At 41.9% G+C, this 15142-nt stretch overlaps 1 long non-coding RNA gene across 1 annotated transcript; it reads right to left on the bottom strand.

Annotated features, from left to right (window-relative positions):
• Window positions 1–227: 227 nt before the first annotated feature.
• Window positions 228–4595, bottom strand: LOC145541805 (uncharacterized). The gene is made up of 3 exons (XR_014079300.1): window positions 3898–4595; window positions 1462–2214; window positions 228–375 (listed from the first exon to the last, which is right to left on the bottom strand). It is a non-coding gene; the product is annotated as an uncharacterized LOC145541805 (long non-coding RNA).
• Window positions 4596–15142: the final 10547 nt, after the last annotated feature.

The raw sequence follows: 15142 nt of genomic DNA, 5'->3' as shown, positions 1-15142 counted from the left end.
ATATATAACACATAATGGTTTTAATTTTATTTTTCATGGTGTACATTATATCCCTTGTATTTATTTGTCTTATAACTGGAATTTGTACCTTTTGATCTCCTTCATCCAATTATCCTTCCCCCACCCCTCTCTGTGGTAGCCACAAATCTGATCTGTTTTTCTATGAGTCGGTTTATCTGTTTGGGCTTTTATTTTTGAAGTATAATTGAACTACAATACTATGTTAGTGCCTTGTGCTCAACATAGAGATTTAATATTTCTACACATTCCAAAATGATCACCACTGGAATAATTTCCTTTTGATAAAAAGGTACATGAGAGGAAACTGTGCCTTTTCTTCTGCTTGCTGGATACTGTCATATCTGTGTCAGGTATCTGGAACAGAGACAGCCAGGTATGGTCATTAGGGAGGCAAAGTCAGCACTCATAGATAGCAACATAGAAAGATGAAAAAGTCCATGTTACAAAGATGAATGCAAGGAGAGATATTAACTAGTTTTAGAAGTGAGATCCCTCTAGATTTATTTTTAAGTGAGATTTTTTTCCTTATTTTTTAAACAAAGCAGTTGTTCTAACAATGAAGGCATTCCATGGAGAGTCTTTGAATCTCTAACACACCATCTGCTCAAGGAAAATAATAATGGCGTGTTGGAGCCAGCTCATACCAGCCCACTGTTCGTATCTCTTCCTAACTCTGTGTTCCATGACATCATGGTGGTAGTTTCTGTAACCTCATGTTGTGATTTGAAACAAATCATGCTGGGGATATTTACACCATAGAAATTGGCAAATTATATGAATGAAGGCTGTTTTATTTTTGAGAGTTGATTTACCAGCATACCACTGGTAACAACAAAAAAGGTTACATACTGACAAAAAAAGATTACAGTATAAACACATATAATTTTATGGCACAGACCAGTATGGGATGGGTGTTGGGACTGCTTTCCAAAATCTGGAACAAAATTAGTTCAGTTCTTTGATGGGTTAGACTTTTGTTATCCAGAACATTCTACTTTTGACTGTGGGCAAACACTGAAAAGTTATGGTGTTAGATTTAGGCTCAAGGTATGGTGAGTGAGCCAGCCAGAGCACATGCCTGAAAGAGAAGCTGGGTGTCATAATGTTGTTATGTCACTGGTGTCATAAGGCTGGATAGGAGTCATGGCTCTGCTTCTCTAAGAAGATGGTGGTTGTTTTCTGCAACAGGATAGGTGGGTGTTTTGCTTTGGGTTTCCTAGAAAACTCACTGCAATGAAGATCTGTATGAGGAACAAGACTTATGGGGAAAGAAGGAAGCCAAATTGGGCAGGGGAGCAGCTGAACCGTGATGCAGTGACATCAGAGGCCTCAGCTGGTCCCCTAGAGAGCTCTGCAGCTGGAAGAGTCCTTTAGAGTTGTTCCCAACTAAGACAAGGAACAATCATTGGGTGGGACCTGTCCCTGGGGAGGAGGCCTTACCATGGTGTGGAAGCTCCCTTTGACTGAGGTGAATCCCAGAGAGGAGGCATCTGTTGTCAGTCCTTCAGCCGTCAACATTCTTGGTAGCTGGGGAAATGAATGCCTCGTTTCTGAGGGGAATCTTGGTAGTGTATCACAGCATCCACTACAGTAGGATTGGGGTAAAGTTTCCCAGAATAATATTTCTTTGCTTGATCCTTTCTGTGTCTCAAACTAAGTATCACTAATCAGCTAGACCATCATCTTCATTTAGTGGACTTTAAATTTAAGAGCAGGAAACCCAGCTAAAACCTTATCTCTCTTTAATATCTTCTGTAATAATCCAGCCAGACTGCTTGTTTTCCTTGCAACAAATATCAAAGATCTTGGTTGCAAACAACAGAAACCAACTATGAATAATTTAGGCATAATAGGAAGAATTTATGGAGAAGGCAATGGCAACCCACTCCAGTACTCTTGCCTGGAAAATCCCATGGACGGAGGAGCCTGGTAGGCTGCAGTCTATGGGGTCTGGAAGAGTTGGACACGACCGAGTGACTTCACTTTCACTTTTCACTTTCATGCATTGGAGAAGGAAATGACAACCCACTCCAGTGTTCTTGCCTGGAGAATCCCAGGGATGGAGGAGCCTGGTAGGCTGCCGTCTATGGGGTCACACAGAGTCGGACATGACTGAAGCGACTTAGCAGCAGCAGCAGCAGCAGGAAGAATTTATGGAAAGGAAGGCTGGTAGTTCATAGAATCAACAGAAAGCTAGGAGAAAGTCAAGGGAAGAAGGTAGAGGCAGAAACAGTCCTTATGGGAAACTGTGCAGTTGTACACTTTAGTGATCTTCCACCACCCACCATACACCTACTGCTCCTGAACACAGCCCCCTCTGTAACCTCCCCTGTGACACTCAGTTTATTTAACACTCATGTTGCATATGGTGCCCACTGCACATCTACTGCAGTGGTAGCTTTTAATGTATTTGTCACTTGAGCTTCAGAATACTTCTGTGAGTTCCCAGTTGTCTGAGCAGAGGCCATGTGCCCACACCTTCAATGCCAGGGAGTAAGAAGAAAGTTGATTCACAGTATGTGGCTGGGTGTCCAAAAACTAGGAAGGAGGCTCACATGCTGAGTCAGAATCAACCTGATAAACATCTGCTGCCCAATGCCTCTGTACCAAGTGAATCCTATCCTTGTTCTATTGATGTTTTCTTGTAAGTGATGTTCTAAGGGGTTCCAGGTCTTTTCACTCATTCATCTCTGCATACACTTAGTGACTGCTGAGTCTGAAATGTGCACCTATTTCTCTCAAGAAGAGCAAACTCCATCTCCTGACAATAAGGTCTATTACCAAATAAATGTAAAAAATTCCTTGATTCCAAGAAATAGATTCATTCAACCAAAATGAGGGAAAGAGCTTATGGGTAGGAAACACTTGGGCTGCTCCTGAACCCGAGAAATTAGGCAAAAACAGGTGTGTGGGGTGCTCCAGCAATGGCATCTGCCTTTTAGGGTAGATTCATCTTTTCCTGGTGGCTCACTTGATCACTGTTATTTGTCATTCCTACTTTTCCCTGGGTGGCTCATTTCCTGCTCCGGAGATCTGGTTCAAATTCTGAAGGAACTGATCTCAGTGATTGGCTCATTATTATTCCTCTACTGGGCAGAGGCCCTCATGGATCTTCAGCCAGACTAAGGAATGAATTTGGTACCCACACAGTTTATTCAATGACCATGCCCCATGCCCCACCAGGCTCAAAGAATAACCTAGACCTGCTTTCCTGAACACCTCAATTATGAGATGTTGGGGGCGATAGACCCTTTATCCACCATATTTTAGGGTCCTCTAAGAGAGACTCCCCTCCCAGTTCTTAAGAAGTCATTATCACTTTTCGGGAATAAAAGGAACTATAAGTTAGTATGTGCTATACTTTTGTGCCTCCTATTATGGATTATATGCCTTATCTCATTGAGTCCTTACATCATTTCTGAGTTAGGTATTATTCTTATTTTATATCTGATGAAACTTCAGACCACAATGGTTATGAAACCAAGATAAGATGGTAGAGCTTATTTCATATGCAGAGTGTTGCTCCAAACCTGTTTTTTTTCCCCTACCCCAGGATACCTCCACATTCATGATAAGGCCAAAACATTTCCGTTCTACTTATCAATGGCTCTTTGAAGAAAGCTTCCAATTAGGGACTTTTCTAGTAGGGAGTAGTTCAAAAGTAGAGTGTGTTAGGTGGGACAAGAAAAAGGACTAGAGACAGAGGTGTCACATGCTGAACACAGGCTGCTGTAGAAAAGCAGGCTTCTTCTCCACCCGGCCCTTGAGATGGCCAGAAAATAGCTTCATCACCAAGCAGTGGGGTTTCCCTCCTGAGTGATGAAGGGAGACTAACTTTATGCAGCCCAAGGTGGGCACTCCCCATGAGTTCCTTGCCTTGTTTGTCCAAAACCATTTCACAGCCAATTGTAGCTATTGAGAGCCTCCAAACAAAATGTCCCGGCATCTGTAAGATAAGAAGTAATCCTTTTAAAGGCAGAAATTTAAGCACTTTGCTGTAATGGCCTCACAGAAAGGAAAATTAGACCTGCCAGGAAAATGCAGTTAATTAGCGTTGAGCTCGTCTTCATCCATCCATGTGCTCTGGGGGGGAATAATATTGTAGAAACTAGAAGGTTGTTGGAAAGGCAACTGGGAATATGTACTTGCAGTTAGCATCTCCTGTAATGTTGGCTCCTTTCCAGCTCTTTCTTCTTCAGCCTTCAATGCCCATCATTACTTGTAGTGTCTCCAGGAAGTCTTTGATTAAACAAGCCTGAAATAGATGATTCCTCTTCTTTTCCTTCCCCATCTCCATCTTTTACAAACACTGTGCCTTGTGTGAAGATCTCACAGGAAAATAATGGGCTGAAAGAAAAAATATAAATAAAGACAGATGTCTTACTGTCATACACATGTTGAAACCCTGCTTGGTTATTCTAACACCCCCAGTGCTGAGACTATGTACTGTTTTCTTGGTCCAAGCAGTTTCAGGCACTTTTAAGAATATAAAGCAAGGTACAGCTGGTCAGTTGGGGAAGGTAGTATCTAAACCCTGGTTCTTAGGGCTTCTTCATTCAAGTTCCAATCCTTCTATTGCATCTTCCCTAACTTTAAGCTCCCCTCCCCCATCTCTAGAATTTCACATTGCTATAGAGTTCCACATTGCTAAGGAACTATTTTTCATTTGCTCTTTACTATTTTATTCATCAAAGAAATATATTAAATCATATTACTCCTCTATTCTCATTTATGTTGTAGCATATTCTTGAATTTATTTTAAGTTTTACTGGAAAACTTTCTCTAATTATTATTATTTTTGGGGGGCCATGCTGCATGTGGGATCCTAGTTCCCTGACCAGGGATCAAACCTGCACCCCTGCATTGGAAGGGTGAAGTCTTAACCACTAGACCACCATGGAAGTCCTCTCTAAGAGTCTCTTTAAAGAGTATAGTTTTATATAATCTATTGAGGCTTAAAATGTCTAAAAATATCTTTACTGTGTCCTTAATATACATGATGTTTTAACTATTAATAGACATAAAATTTTAGATCCAATTAGAAAACAGTCAAAAGACATGATGAAACATTACACCAAAGATTATATGTGGATGGCAAATAAGCACATGAAAAAATGTTCAACATCAAACCATTAGGGAAACGTAAATTAAGATCAGAATAAGATCTCACTACACAACTATTAGAGTGTGGGCTAAGTCACTTCAGTCATGTCTGACTCTTTGCAACCCTATGGACTGCAGCTCTCCAGGCTCCTCTGTCCCTGGGATTCTCCAGGCAGGAATACTGGAGTGGGTTGCCATGCCCTCCAGGGGATCTTCCCGGCCCAGGAATCGAACTTGTCTCTTATGTCTCCTGTATTGGCATGTGGGTTCTTTACCACTAGTGCCATAATAAGATATCACTAAGGCAATGGCACCCCACTCCAGTACTCTTGCCTGGAAAATCCCATGGACAGAGGAGCCTGGTAGGCTGCAGTCCATGGGGTTGCGAAGAGTCGGACATGACTGAGTGACTTCACTTTCACTTTTCACTTTCATGCATTGTAGAAGGAAATGGCAACCCACTCCAGTGTTCTTGCCTGGAGAATCCCAGGGACAGGAGAGCCTGGTGGGCTGCTGTCTATGGGGTCACACAGAGTCGGACACGACTGAAGCGACTTAGCAGCAGCAGCAGCACACACCTATTAGAGTAGCTGAAATAAAACATGACGGTAATACCAACGTTAGTGAGGATACAAAGAAACTCGATCTTTTAGATAAATATATGTCTACATAAAAACTTGTATGTGAATGTTCTTAGCAACTTTATTTGTAATAGAAAAAAACTGGGACCAAATGAAATGGGAATGATTAACCAAAACATCTTACATCTATACCATGGAATACTACTCAGCAATTAAAAGGGACAAACTATTGATACACTCAACAACTGAGGTGGATCTCAGGGGCATTATACTGCATGAAAAAAAAAATGTGCTAAAGATCACATGTTTGATTCCATGCATATAACATTCTCAAAATGTCAAAATTACAGAGATGAAGGAAAGATTCATGCTGCCCAGGTATTTGGAATGATGAAGGGTAAGAAGGTGGGTATGACCATAAAGGGGTAGCATGAGAAAGATCTTTATGGTTATGAAATAGTTCTGCATCAAGAAAACAGCAATATTCACAAGGGTCAGCATGGCCATCATCAAAACATCTACAAATATTAAATGCTCAAGAGATGTGGAGAAAAGGAATCCATCTACACTGTTGATGGGAATGTAAATTGGTACAGCCACTGTGAAAAACAGCATAGAGATTTCTCATAAGACTGAAAACAGAGCTACCATACAACCCAGCAATTCCACTCCTGGGTACACATCTGAAAAAAATGAAAATACAAATTTGAAAAGATACACGTACCCCAGTGTTCATGGCAGCACTATTTTCGGTAGCCAAAACATGGAAACAACCTGTGTCCTCAACAGATGAAAGGATAAAGAAGACTACATTAATGAATATATTAATATAATATACTATATATTATATTATTAGTATAATATAATATTACTACAATGGAATATTTCTCATCCATAAAAAGAATGAAATCATGACATTTGCAGCAACATGGATGGACCCAGAGGTTATCATACTAAATGAAACATGTCAGATGGAGAATGGCAAATGCTATGTGATATCACCTATATGTGGAATATAAAAATAATACAAATGAGCTTATTTACACAATAGAAACAGACCTCACAGACACAGAAAACAAACTTATAGTTACCACAGGGAAAAGTAGGGGAAGAAAGGATAAATTAAGAGTATGGGATTAACAGATACACACTACTACTATATATAGAATAGATCAACAACAAGGATTTATTGTGTGCAACAGGAAACTACATTCAATATCATGTAATCTATAATGGAAAGCAATCTGGAAAAAATATATGTATGGGGGCTTACCTGATGGCTCAGTGGGTAAAGAATTTGCCTGAAATGCAGGAGACACAGGAGACGTGGGTTCAGTCCCTGGGTCAGGAAGATCCCTTGGAGAAGGAAATGACAACCCATGCCAATATTCTTGCCTAGGAAATCCCATGGACAGAGGAGCCAGGGGACTAGAGTTTGTGGGGTTGCAAAGAGTCGGACACAACTGAGCAACTAAGCATGGATATATATGTATATAAAACTGAATCACTGCACTGTACAACTGACACTAACACAATATTGTAAATCAACTATACTTCAATAAAAAAAAAGATAGCGGTGGTGTTCCATGAATTTGCATGTGAAAAAGTGGCACAGAACTATTTTTTAAAATGATCTGTTATTTGAACATACACACATTTCAAAGGACTAAGTTACTTTCTTTCCATGTTTTGAAAATACTCAGAAGACTTCTTTTCTCCAGTGGTATTGATGAGAAGTGTGATTTCAAGTGATTTTTGTATTTTTGTAGGTAATCAGCTCTTTTTTAAATCAGGAATTTATCTCTCATGTAGGTGTTGAATAATTTATTTTTTCTTTTCTTAGTTTCCTGGCATGAACTTCTTAAATCCTTGGAATTTCTTGAGTAGTAGGAAATAGTGGACTGCTATACAGGGGTCAGAATGGGAGCTGGTCACCAGAAATACCAACCATGATATTAGAACATTTGGATTTTGAGCCAGCCTGACCTCCAGAGAGGAGAGGAATAGCTGGAGATTGAGTTCAACCCTGTGGTTAAAGATTTAATCAATCATGCCCTAAGTAATGAAACCCCAATAAAAACTCTGGATTCTGGGCGTAGTGGAACCTCCTTTCTGTGGATGAATCAGTGTATCAGTAGGTGTGATGCACCCTGATTCTATAGGGAGAGGGCACAGAAGCCCTGTGTTTTGGACCCTCCCAGAACTCATCCTCTGTGTCTCTTTATTTGGCTCTTCCTGACTCATATCCTTTATCATAAAACTATAATTGTAAGAATAGTGCTTTCTTGAATCTTGTGAATCACTTCAGCAAATGATTGAACCTGATGAAGTTGTGGAACCCCTACATTTGTAGCCAGTCAGTAGAAGTATGGGTGGCCTGAGGACCTCCTGAACTTGCAGCTGGTATCCACAGTGAGGAAAATCTTGTGGAAAATGGAACTCTTAATTTGCGAGGTCTGCACTCATTCCAGATTTACCAGAACTGAATTGCATTCCCCTCAGTTGATGTTACATAGTGAAGATTTTCTCTCTCATCTTTTGTGCTATTTACTTGAGTCTGTCATTCTAATGATTTCCTACCTATTATACTGGGATATTCTTGTTAGTTTTTCAAATATTTCCTGTCTTTCATTTTCCTGCTCCTGCTGAGACTCCTAGCCACTGGGAGCCGTGCGTGAGATTTATTTAGGAAGTGTTTTGGGGTCAGTACCTGGTGGGAAATGAAGAAGGCAGAATTGCGCAAGGAGAGAAGTTGAGCTGTGATGCAATCACACCAAAGACTCAGAGAATCTCACTGAGAGTATGGATGGTTTTCTAGAGTTGTCCTCAAGGAAGGAAAGGGGGTTGGGCTTGTGTGCCCTCATATGTACCAAGCACTGAGTCTAGGCTGCCACTAGAAGGGAGTATGACCTTGGATGAAGCAGCTCCCTTCTTCTGAGGACAGTTCATGGAAAGGGATTCAACTGAGAGCTATACTGGGGGAAGTACTGAGGAAATGTACAGTTGGTTACTTAAGGGGGGATTTGGGTCAGGAGCTAGCAAGCTGTCCTTTTTAAAAAATGTGGACCATTTTTAAAGTCTTTATTGAGTTTGCTACAATATGGCTTCTGTTTTATGTTTTTTTACTTTGGCCACGAGGCATGTGGGATCTTAGCTCCCCAACCAGGGTTCGAACCCACACCTCCTGCTTTGAAAAGTGAAGTCTTACACCGGACCGCCAGGGAAGTCCCTCCACTGTCTGTTTTTGCAACCAAAGTTTACAAGGGGTTCTCCCTGTGCATCTGTTTTCACGTACTCTTCCCTCTGTCCACATTTGCCTCCATGTCTCTTCTCTTCTTATAAGGACACCAGTCACACTGGATTAGTATCCAGTTCCATCCTCGTGATTGTGGTGGAACTTGGTTATACTTGCAAAGACTGTAGCCAGATAAGGTCCCATGCACAGGTACTGGAGATTAGGACTTCAGCATATTGGAGAGGGGACACGATTCCACCCAGAAAATATTATCATTTACCATTTAATGAAACTTCTACAAGATAAAACCTTCAGTCCAGGTTTAAGGTGCAGTGGGGAAGCTGTTCTTTCCCATTGGCAGGTGTGAGAATTGAGCAGGTAGGGGTTGACAGGTGATTCTCTTGTCCGTTACCTTAGTGACCAACAGCAAAAAGACAGCAAATGGGTTTTTCCCAAGTGCCTGACTGCTGAAGTCCCTCAAGTTGCTTGAGCTTATCTAATAGCCACCTTGACAGGCTTGTAAAAGTTTTGCAACATCCTTATTTAGAAAAAGAAAAAAATATCCAAAGCCAGTAAGCTGTCCATGGTAGAGATAGTTGACTTGCTGCCAGCAGTGCCCTATGTGTCTTAGAAAGTCTTATCTGTCTGTCTACCTGCCACCTTTGAAAAATAAAATCTGCTTTTGTTATTGTTGTTCAGTCACTCACTAAAGTGAAAGTGAAAATGCTAGTTGCTCAGTCATGTTTGACTCTTTGTGACCCCATGGCAAGGTTTCTCTGTCCATGGAATTATCCAGGCAAGAATACTGGAGTGGGTTGCCATTTCCTTCTCCAGGGGATCTGCCTGACCCAGGGATTGAACCTGGGTCTCCTGCATTGCAGGCAATGTCTTTACCATCTGAGCCACAAGGGAAGCCCTAAGTTTAGTTGCTAAGTCATGTCCAACTCTTTGTGACCCCATGGACTGCAGCATGTGGTCCTCCCTGTCCTTCTCTAGCTCCTGGAGTTTGCTCAGACTCATATTCATTGAGTTGGTGGTGCCATCCAACCATCTCATCCTCTGTCTGCTACACAGGGTTAATATAAGGTTGGAAAGTTAGATAAGTGCGGGTCTTGAATATCATTATAAGAGTTTGTCCTTTTCCCCTGAGGGTGCCATTCACATACTGGTCCCTGATAATAATCCTCCAGAGTTTCCATGTGTAGATTGATCATTCACAGTAAGCCTGTGAGACCGACAGGCAGCAGTCATGGTGTCTTATGTATCCTTTGAAAAAGATTTTTCTAAATTATCAGGGCTTTGCATCTGATGGCTTCTCAGTCCATAAAACCCAAGCACCTGCCCAAGCGAGCAATGATGGCAAATTAGACCAGACCGGACATGCTTCTTGTCTGTCCCTCAACTGGCATGCACCTACCTGTTCTAGCACACTTGTGCTGGTGATAGGAGGGGCCTATATGGGGCATCCTGGTGACAACACTGAGTATCAGAATTACCAGAGCATATATCCATGGACTCTGGGCTAACTGCCCAACAGCTCAAAGAAGAGGCCAGACCTACAGTATCAATTCTTGCAGAAGATACAACACCTCATGCCAATTCCATCTGCCGAGGAGTCCTGGATTCTGGCCCAGTGCAATTTTCATAGTTGTAGACACCAAGCCACTAGTTGTTTCCACAGAAAGCTGTGGTCTCTCTCTGAAGAGTATCCATCCAGCGTGTTTGAAGGGCAAGAGATGAGGACATGATTGGCTTTGATTGTTTTCCCGGAGGCAGAGAGGCAGAGGACCTGCTGCTTGAGTTTTGGGTGAAAGTCATCCCTCCCTGTTTCCCATTCTTTTTTGACTTCTCTCTTTGCAACAATGGGAAACATATTTATTGTTGTAGCATAGTCATCAGGACTCATGAGAGAGTTTTTTTTCCCTCATATTTGTCAAACCACAGACATTTCATAATGGAGGAAAGATGGTATTAAGAATAGGGGAAAGATATTATTAACAATGCAAGTCTTTCTTCTTTTATTCCCAATTTAAAATGGGTTGTGGTCAAAAGTTTGGAACCAAGAACAAACATTATCTCATAGAGTAATAATGCTGGCTGGATCCACAAATGCATATTTCATCCATACTGTGAGCTGAGAGAGAAAGGTAAACATCTCCCAGCTGACTGGTTAGTCCATCTTCAGTGCTTGAAGCAGCTACCTTTAGCTGGCCTTGCCTTCTGCAGCTTTTTTTTGTTTCTGTACCTTTGAACTCAACCAGCCCATTCCTTATACATTGTAAGCTCTAAAGACAAAGGCAATGAGGGTGTGACCTCTGGGTGGTCAGAACTAAGTAGACTAAGAATAGTCATTGGTAGGACAGGGTCTGTCAGCATTTTTTTTTTTTTTTGTCTCCATTTTTAAAGATAAGAAACTGTGGTTTTGAGCAGCTGATTTTAGTTCAGGAAGTTGGTGTGTTTTCTGTGTGTTTGGTTGCTAGTTTGTTTATTAATTCACCAAAGGGTTTTTCACAAGGCAGCCTGCATTTAAACAGGGAGTGGGGCAGGGGTGCCACTTACTCTAAAGTCTGCCAAATAGGCTGATGCACCCACCAGCACACGAGGGATGTTAATGAAACTGTGGTCGCACTTGCCATCCCTCTGAGAGTAGCCATTTTATTGTGCCTTAGAAAAAGCTCCATAAATCCACAGAATATGTCTCTATGCTGGCCTATTGCCACTTAATTGCCACAGCTCTGTAAGCCACTCAAAGCTCATATTTAGTGATGATAAAGTTAGAGTATAGTGTGTCTGTTGTTCAGTCAGTTCTCTGTGTTGTGTGGTCTGCTTGAAAACAGCGAGTTCCGCTGAATGAAATATCTGGTTATTATGAAGTTTCCCTACATGTCATATATGCATCCCCAGTTTTCAGAGGCTAGGAATCTTGCCTTGCCTGTGAAGACAGATACCACTTTATTGTATCTGTAGCACTTACTGCTGCCACCATTAACTTGTCAGTGACTGTCTAACGATATCTCACAATTTATGTGCACCTGGCTTGACTTCCTACAGAGGTGTGACTGTCTTACTGCTTTATATTCCCCATGGTGCTTTCCAGAAAGAATACGCTGAACCTGTTCTGTTGATTTAATTTGAGTGGAATTCAGGGAGATGTACTTAGCACTGAATCCTAGCTCACACCATAATGGTACCCAGGATGTTTAGAATGTGCTTTAGGACCTTGCAGAGCCCCAGGTCCAGCAGTAAGAGCAGCAGCAGTTAATGGACTGTGGACATGACATTAATGACAGTCAACCCCGATCTAGCACTTTCCTTGTGCCTGGTATTGTTTTATGTGTTTTACTTGTACTATGCCATTTGGTTCTGCAAACAACATTTTGAGGTGGGTACTGTTATTTAAGCTGCAATTGAAAGATGAGGAACTGGGGGCCCAGAGAGAAAACGGTGCCCAAGGTTGCACAACTGGAGGGCAGTAGATTCCAATCCAAGCAGTTTGGCTGCAGAGTCTGTGCTTGGACCCACTGAATCATATCATCTCTTTCACAAGAGCTAATACATATATGGGTATGGATCATATCCAGACACTTTTTATGCAAATTCACTAATAATAGTAAGAAGTGTTGGACTATAAAGTGCTTTATAAGATGCCACTGAAATTTCCATCAAGCCTAAAAAAACACCATATCCTTGAACAGTCACTGGGGCTGGAGCTATGTGTGGTTTCTTCCTAAGTAGGCTGGGACAGCGGTGCCAGGCAAGAAAAGATAGTTTGTTCTTTGCTTGGAAAATTTTATGATCAGGAGATCAAGGCTCAGGGGTACTGTTTTTTAAAAATAAAGTTGTTTATTTTTAATTGGAGGATACTTGCTTTACAATAATGTATTAGTTTCTGCCATACATCAACATGAATCAGCCATAAGTATACATATGTCCCCTCTCTCTTGAACCTTCCTCTTACCTCCCACCCCAGGGTGGATATGGTAGAAGTGCAGAAAGTCAAGGCACTGCTGTTTTCCTGTGCTCTGAGCAAGCAATGTGCAAGCTATGCAGTGGGGGAGCAGGCCAGGTGGTAGGTATTTTCTTCCCATTGGCTTGCAGCAACTTCACAGAGACATAGGGTGGGGAGATGCCGGGGTGAGTGTTTTTTTCTTGTCTCCCTCCGGCTGCCCTAGACTGAATGGCCACTCTGCTTTCAGGGGTTGTCTGTCTCTCTTGGATGGATAGCTTAATAGATAGCAGGGAGACTCTCCTACAAATGAGGAGTCAATTATTTCAGTGAGCACAGAATATCCAAGTTAAAGGAAGAAAAAAAAATGAGAGCCGAAATAAAACCATAACTCGGTGGTTTATCCAAACCAGAGAGAACCTTTTTTTTTTTCTTAGTCACTTTTTCTCAATGGGGAGAGAAAGGGAACCTAACACTAAGAAGTATCTTAAAGGATGGAGGTGGAGGTGCGTGACCTAGAAAGGACCCATGGGATGGAGGTGGGGTCTTCTGGGTGCTGACAATATTCTATTTCTTTACCTAGGGCAGTAGTTGTTGTACAGTCCCTATGTCATGTCCAACTCTTTGTGACCCCTATGGACTGCATCATGCCAGCTCCTCTCTAGTTGTTACATGACAGTAACTACATGATGCTTTGCTTTGTGATTTTTAATATTCAGTTTTTTATATCTTATGGGCTCTGTGCATTTGTATATCATAATACTGTAAAACAAAACATTTTAAAGAGTGAGAAAACCCACTTAGCCTGTTGGATTTGCTGAGTCAGTTCTGCTGTTCACCCAGTGGGATGACAGTGCTGCAGCCAGATCACTCTCATGGTGACAACAGTGGTTACAATTCCCATTATTAATACCTGTTTCCTACAAGAAACTGGGGGCCTCTTGGCGAGGCCTAAGAATGGAGGTGGCACAGCATTCCATCAGATCCATGCACCGAGTCTTCACAAAGCATGCCATTTTCCATGAGGCCTCCCCAGCCTTGTTCTTGGGACCTAGGGGTGCTGGATCCTCAGGCTGTTTGCCAGATGGCATTCCAGGGGTGAAGGAAAAAGGAAGGAAGTCTCCAGGGTACATGTCAATGATTCCTCGGGGTCCAACTTGTCATTGATCCTATGCTCATCTAGATAGTGAGCACTGTAAGGAATGTGGACAGCCTCCTGGGTAGACTGGAGAGGAGGCATTTGATGTGTGATTTACAGATATGCAAATAGGAATAATGACCCTTAACTTTCAGGGCTATTTTGAACATTGAAGTTTATGGCCAACCTAGATAGCATATTTAAAAGCAGAGACATTACTTTGCCAACAAAAGTCCATCTAGTCAAGGCTATGGTTTTTCCAGTGGTCATGTATGGATGTGAGAGTTGGATGGTGAAGAAAGTTGAGCGCCGAAGAATTGCTGCTTTTGAACTGTGGTGTTGGAGAAAACTCTTGAGGGTCCCTTGGATTGCAAGGAGATCCAATCAATCCATCCTAAAGGAGATCAATCCTGGGTGTTCATTGGAAGGTCTGATGTTGAAGCTGAAACTCCAATACTTTGGCCACCTCATGTGAAGAGCTGACTCATTGGAAAAGACCCTGATGCTGGGTAGGATTGAAGGCAGGAGGAGAAGGGGACGACAGAGGATGAGATGGTTGGATGGCATCACTGACTCGATGGACATGGGTTTGGGTAGACTCCGGGAGTTGGCGATGGACAGAGAGGCCTGGCGTGCTGCAATTCATGGGGTCGCAAAGAGTCGGACACGACTAAGCGACTGAACTGACCTGAACTGAACTGAACTATCCCTTCTGTATCTTTCTTTTATATCTATCCCTGTGTCAAAGCCATACTGCCTTATGAAGTGTGGCTTTATAGTAACTCTTCATATATGGTATAGCCAAGTCCTCTCATCTCAGAGTATCTTGCTGATTTTGGGCTCTTAAAATTTTTAATTCTAGAATTAACTTACTGAGTTTATAAAGAAAAAATTGTTTGAAATTTGAGGGCGTTACATTGATTCTGTAGATCAACTCTGGGAAAAATGCACATTTTTATGCTTCTTTGATGGCTCAGTGGTAAAGAATCCACCTGCAGTGCAGGAGACACAGGTTCAATCCCTGCATTGGGAAGATCCCCTGGAGGAGGAAATGGTAACCCACTCCAGTGTTCTTGCCTGGAAAATCTCATGGACAGAGCAGCCTGGCGTGTTGCAGT

The sequence above is a fragment of the Giraffa tippelskirchi genome, chromosome 3, assembly GCF_054371585.1.
Source record: "Giraffa tippelskirchi isolate mGirTip1 chromosome 3, T2T-mGirTip1v1.2.pri, whole genome shotgun sequence".
NCBI classification, from domain to species: Eukaryota; Metazoa; Chordata; class Mammalia; order Artiodactyla; family Giraffidae; genus Giraffa; species Giraffa tippelskirchi.
The sequence above is the reverse complement of the archived record's forward strand: the minus strand, read 5'-3'. Positions and strand labels throughout refer to the sequence as shown.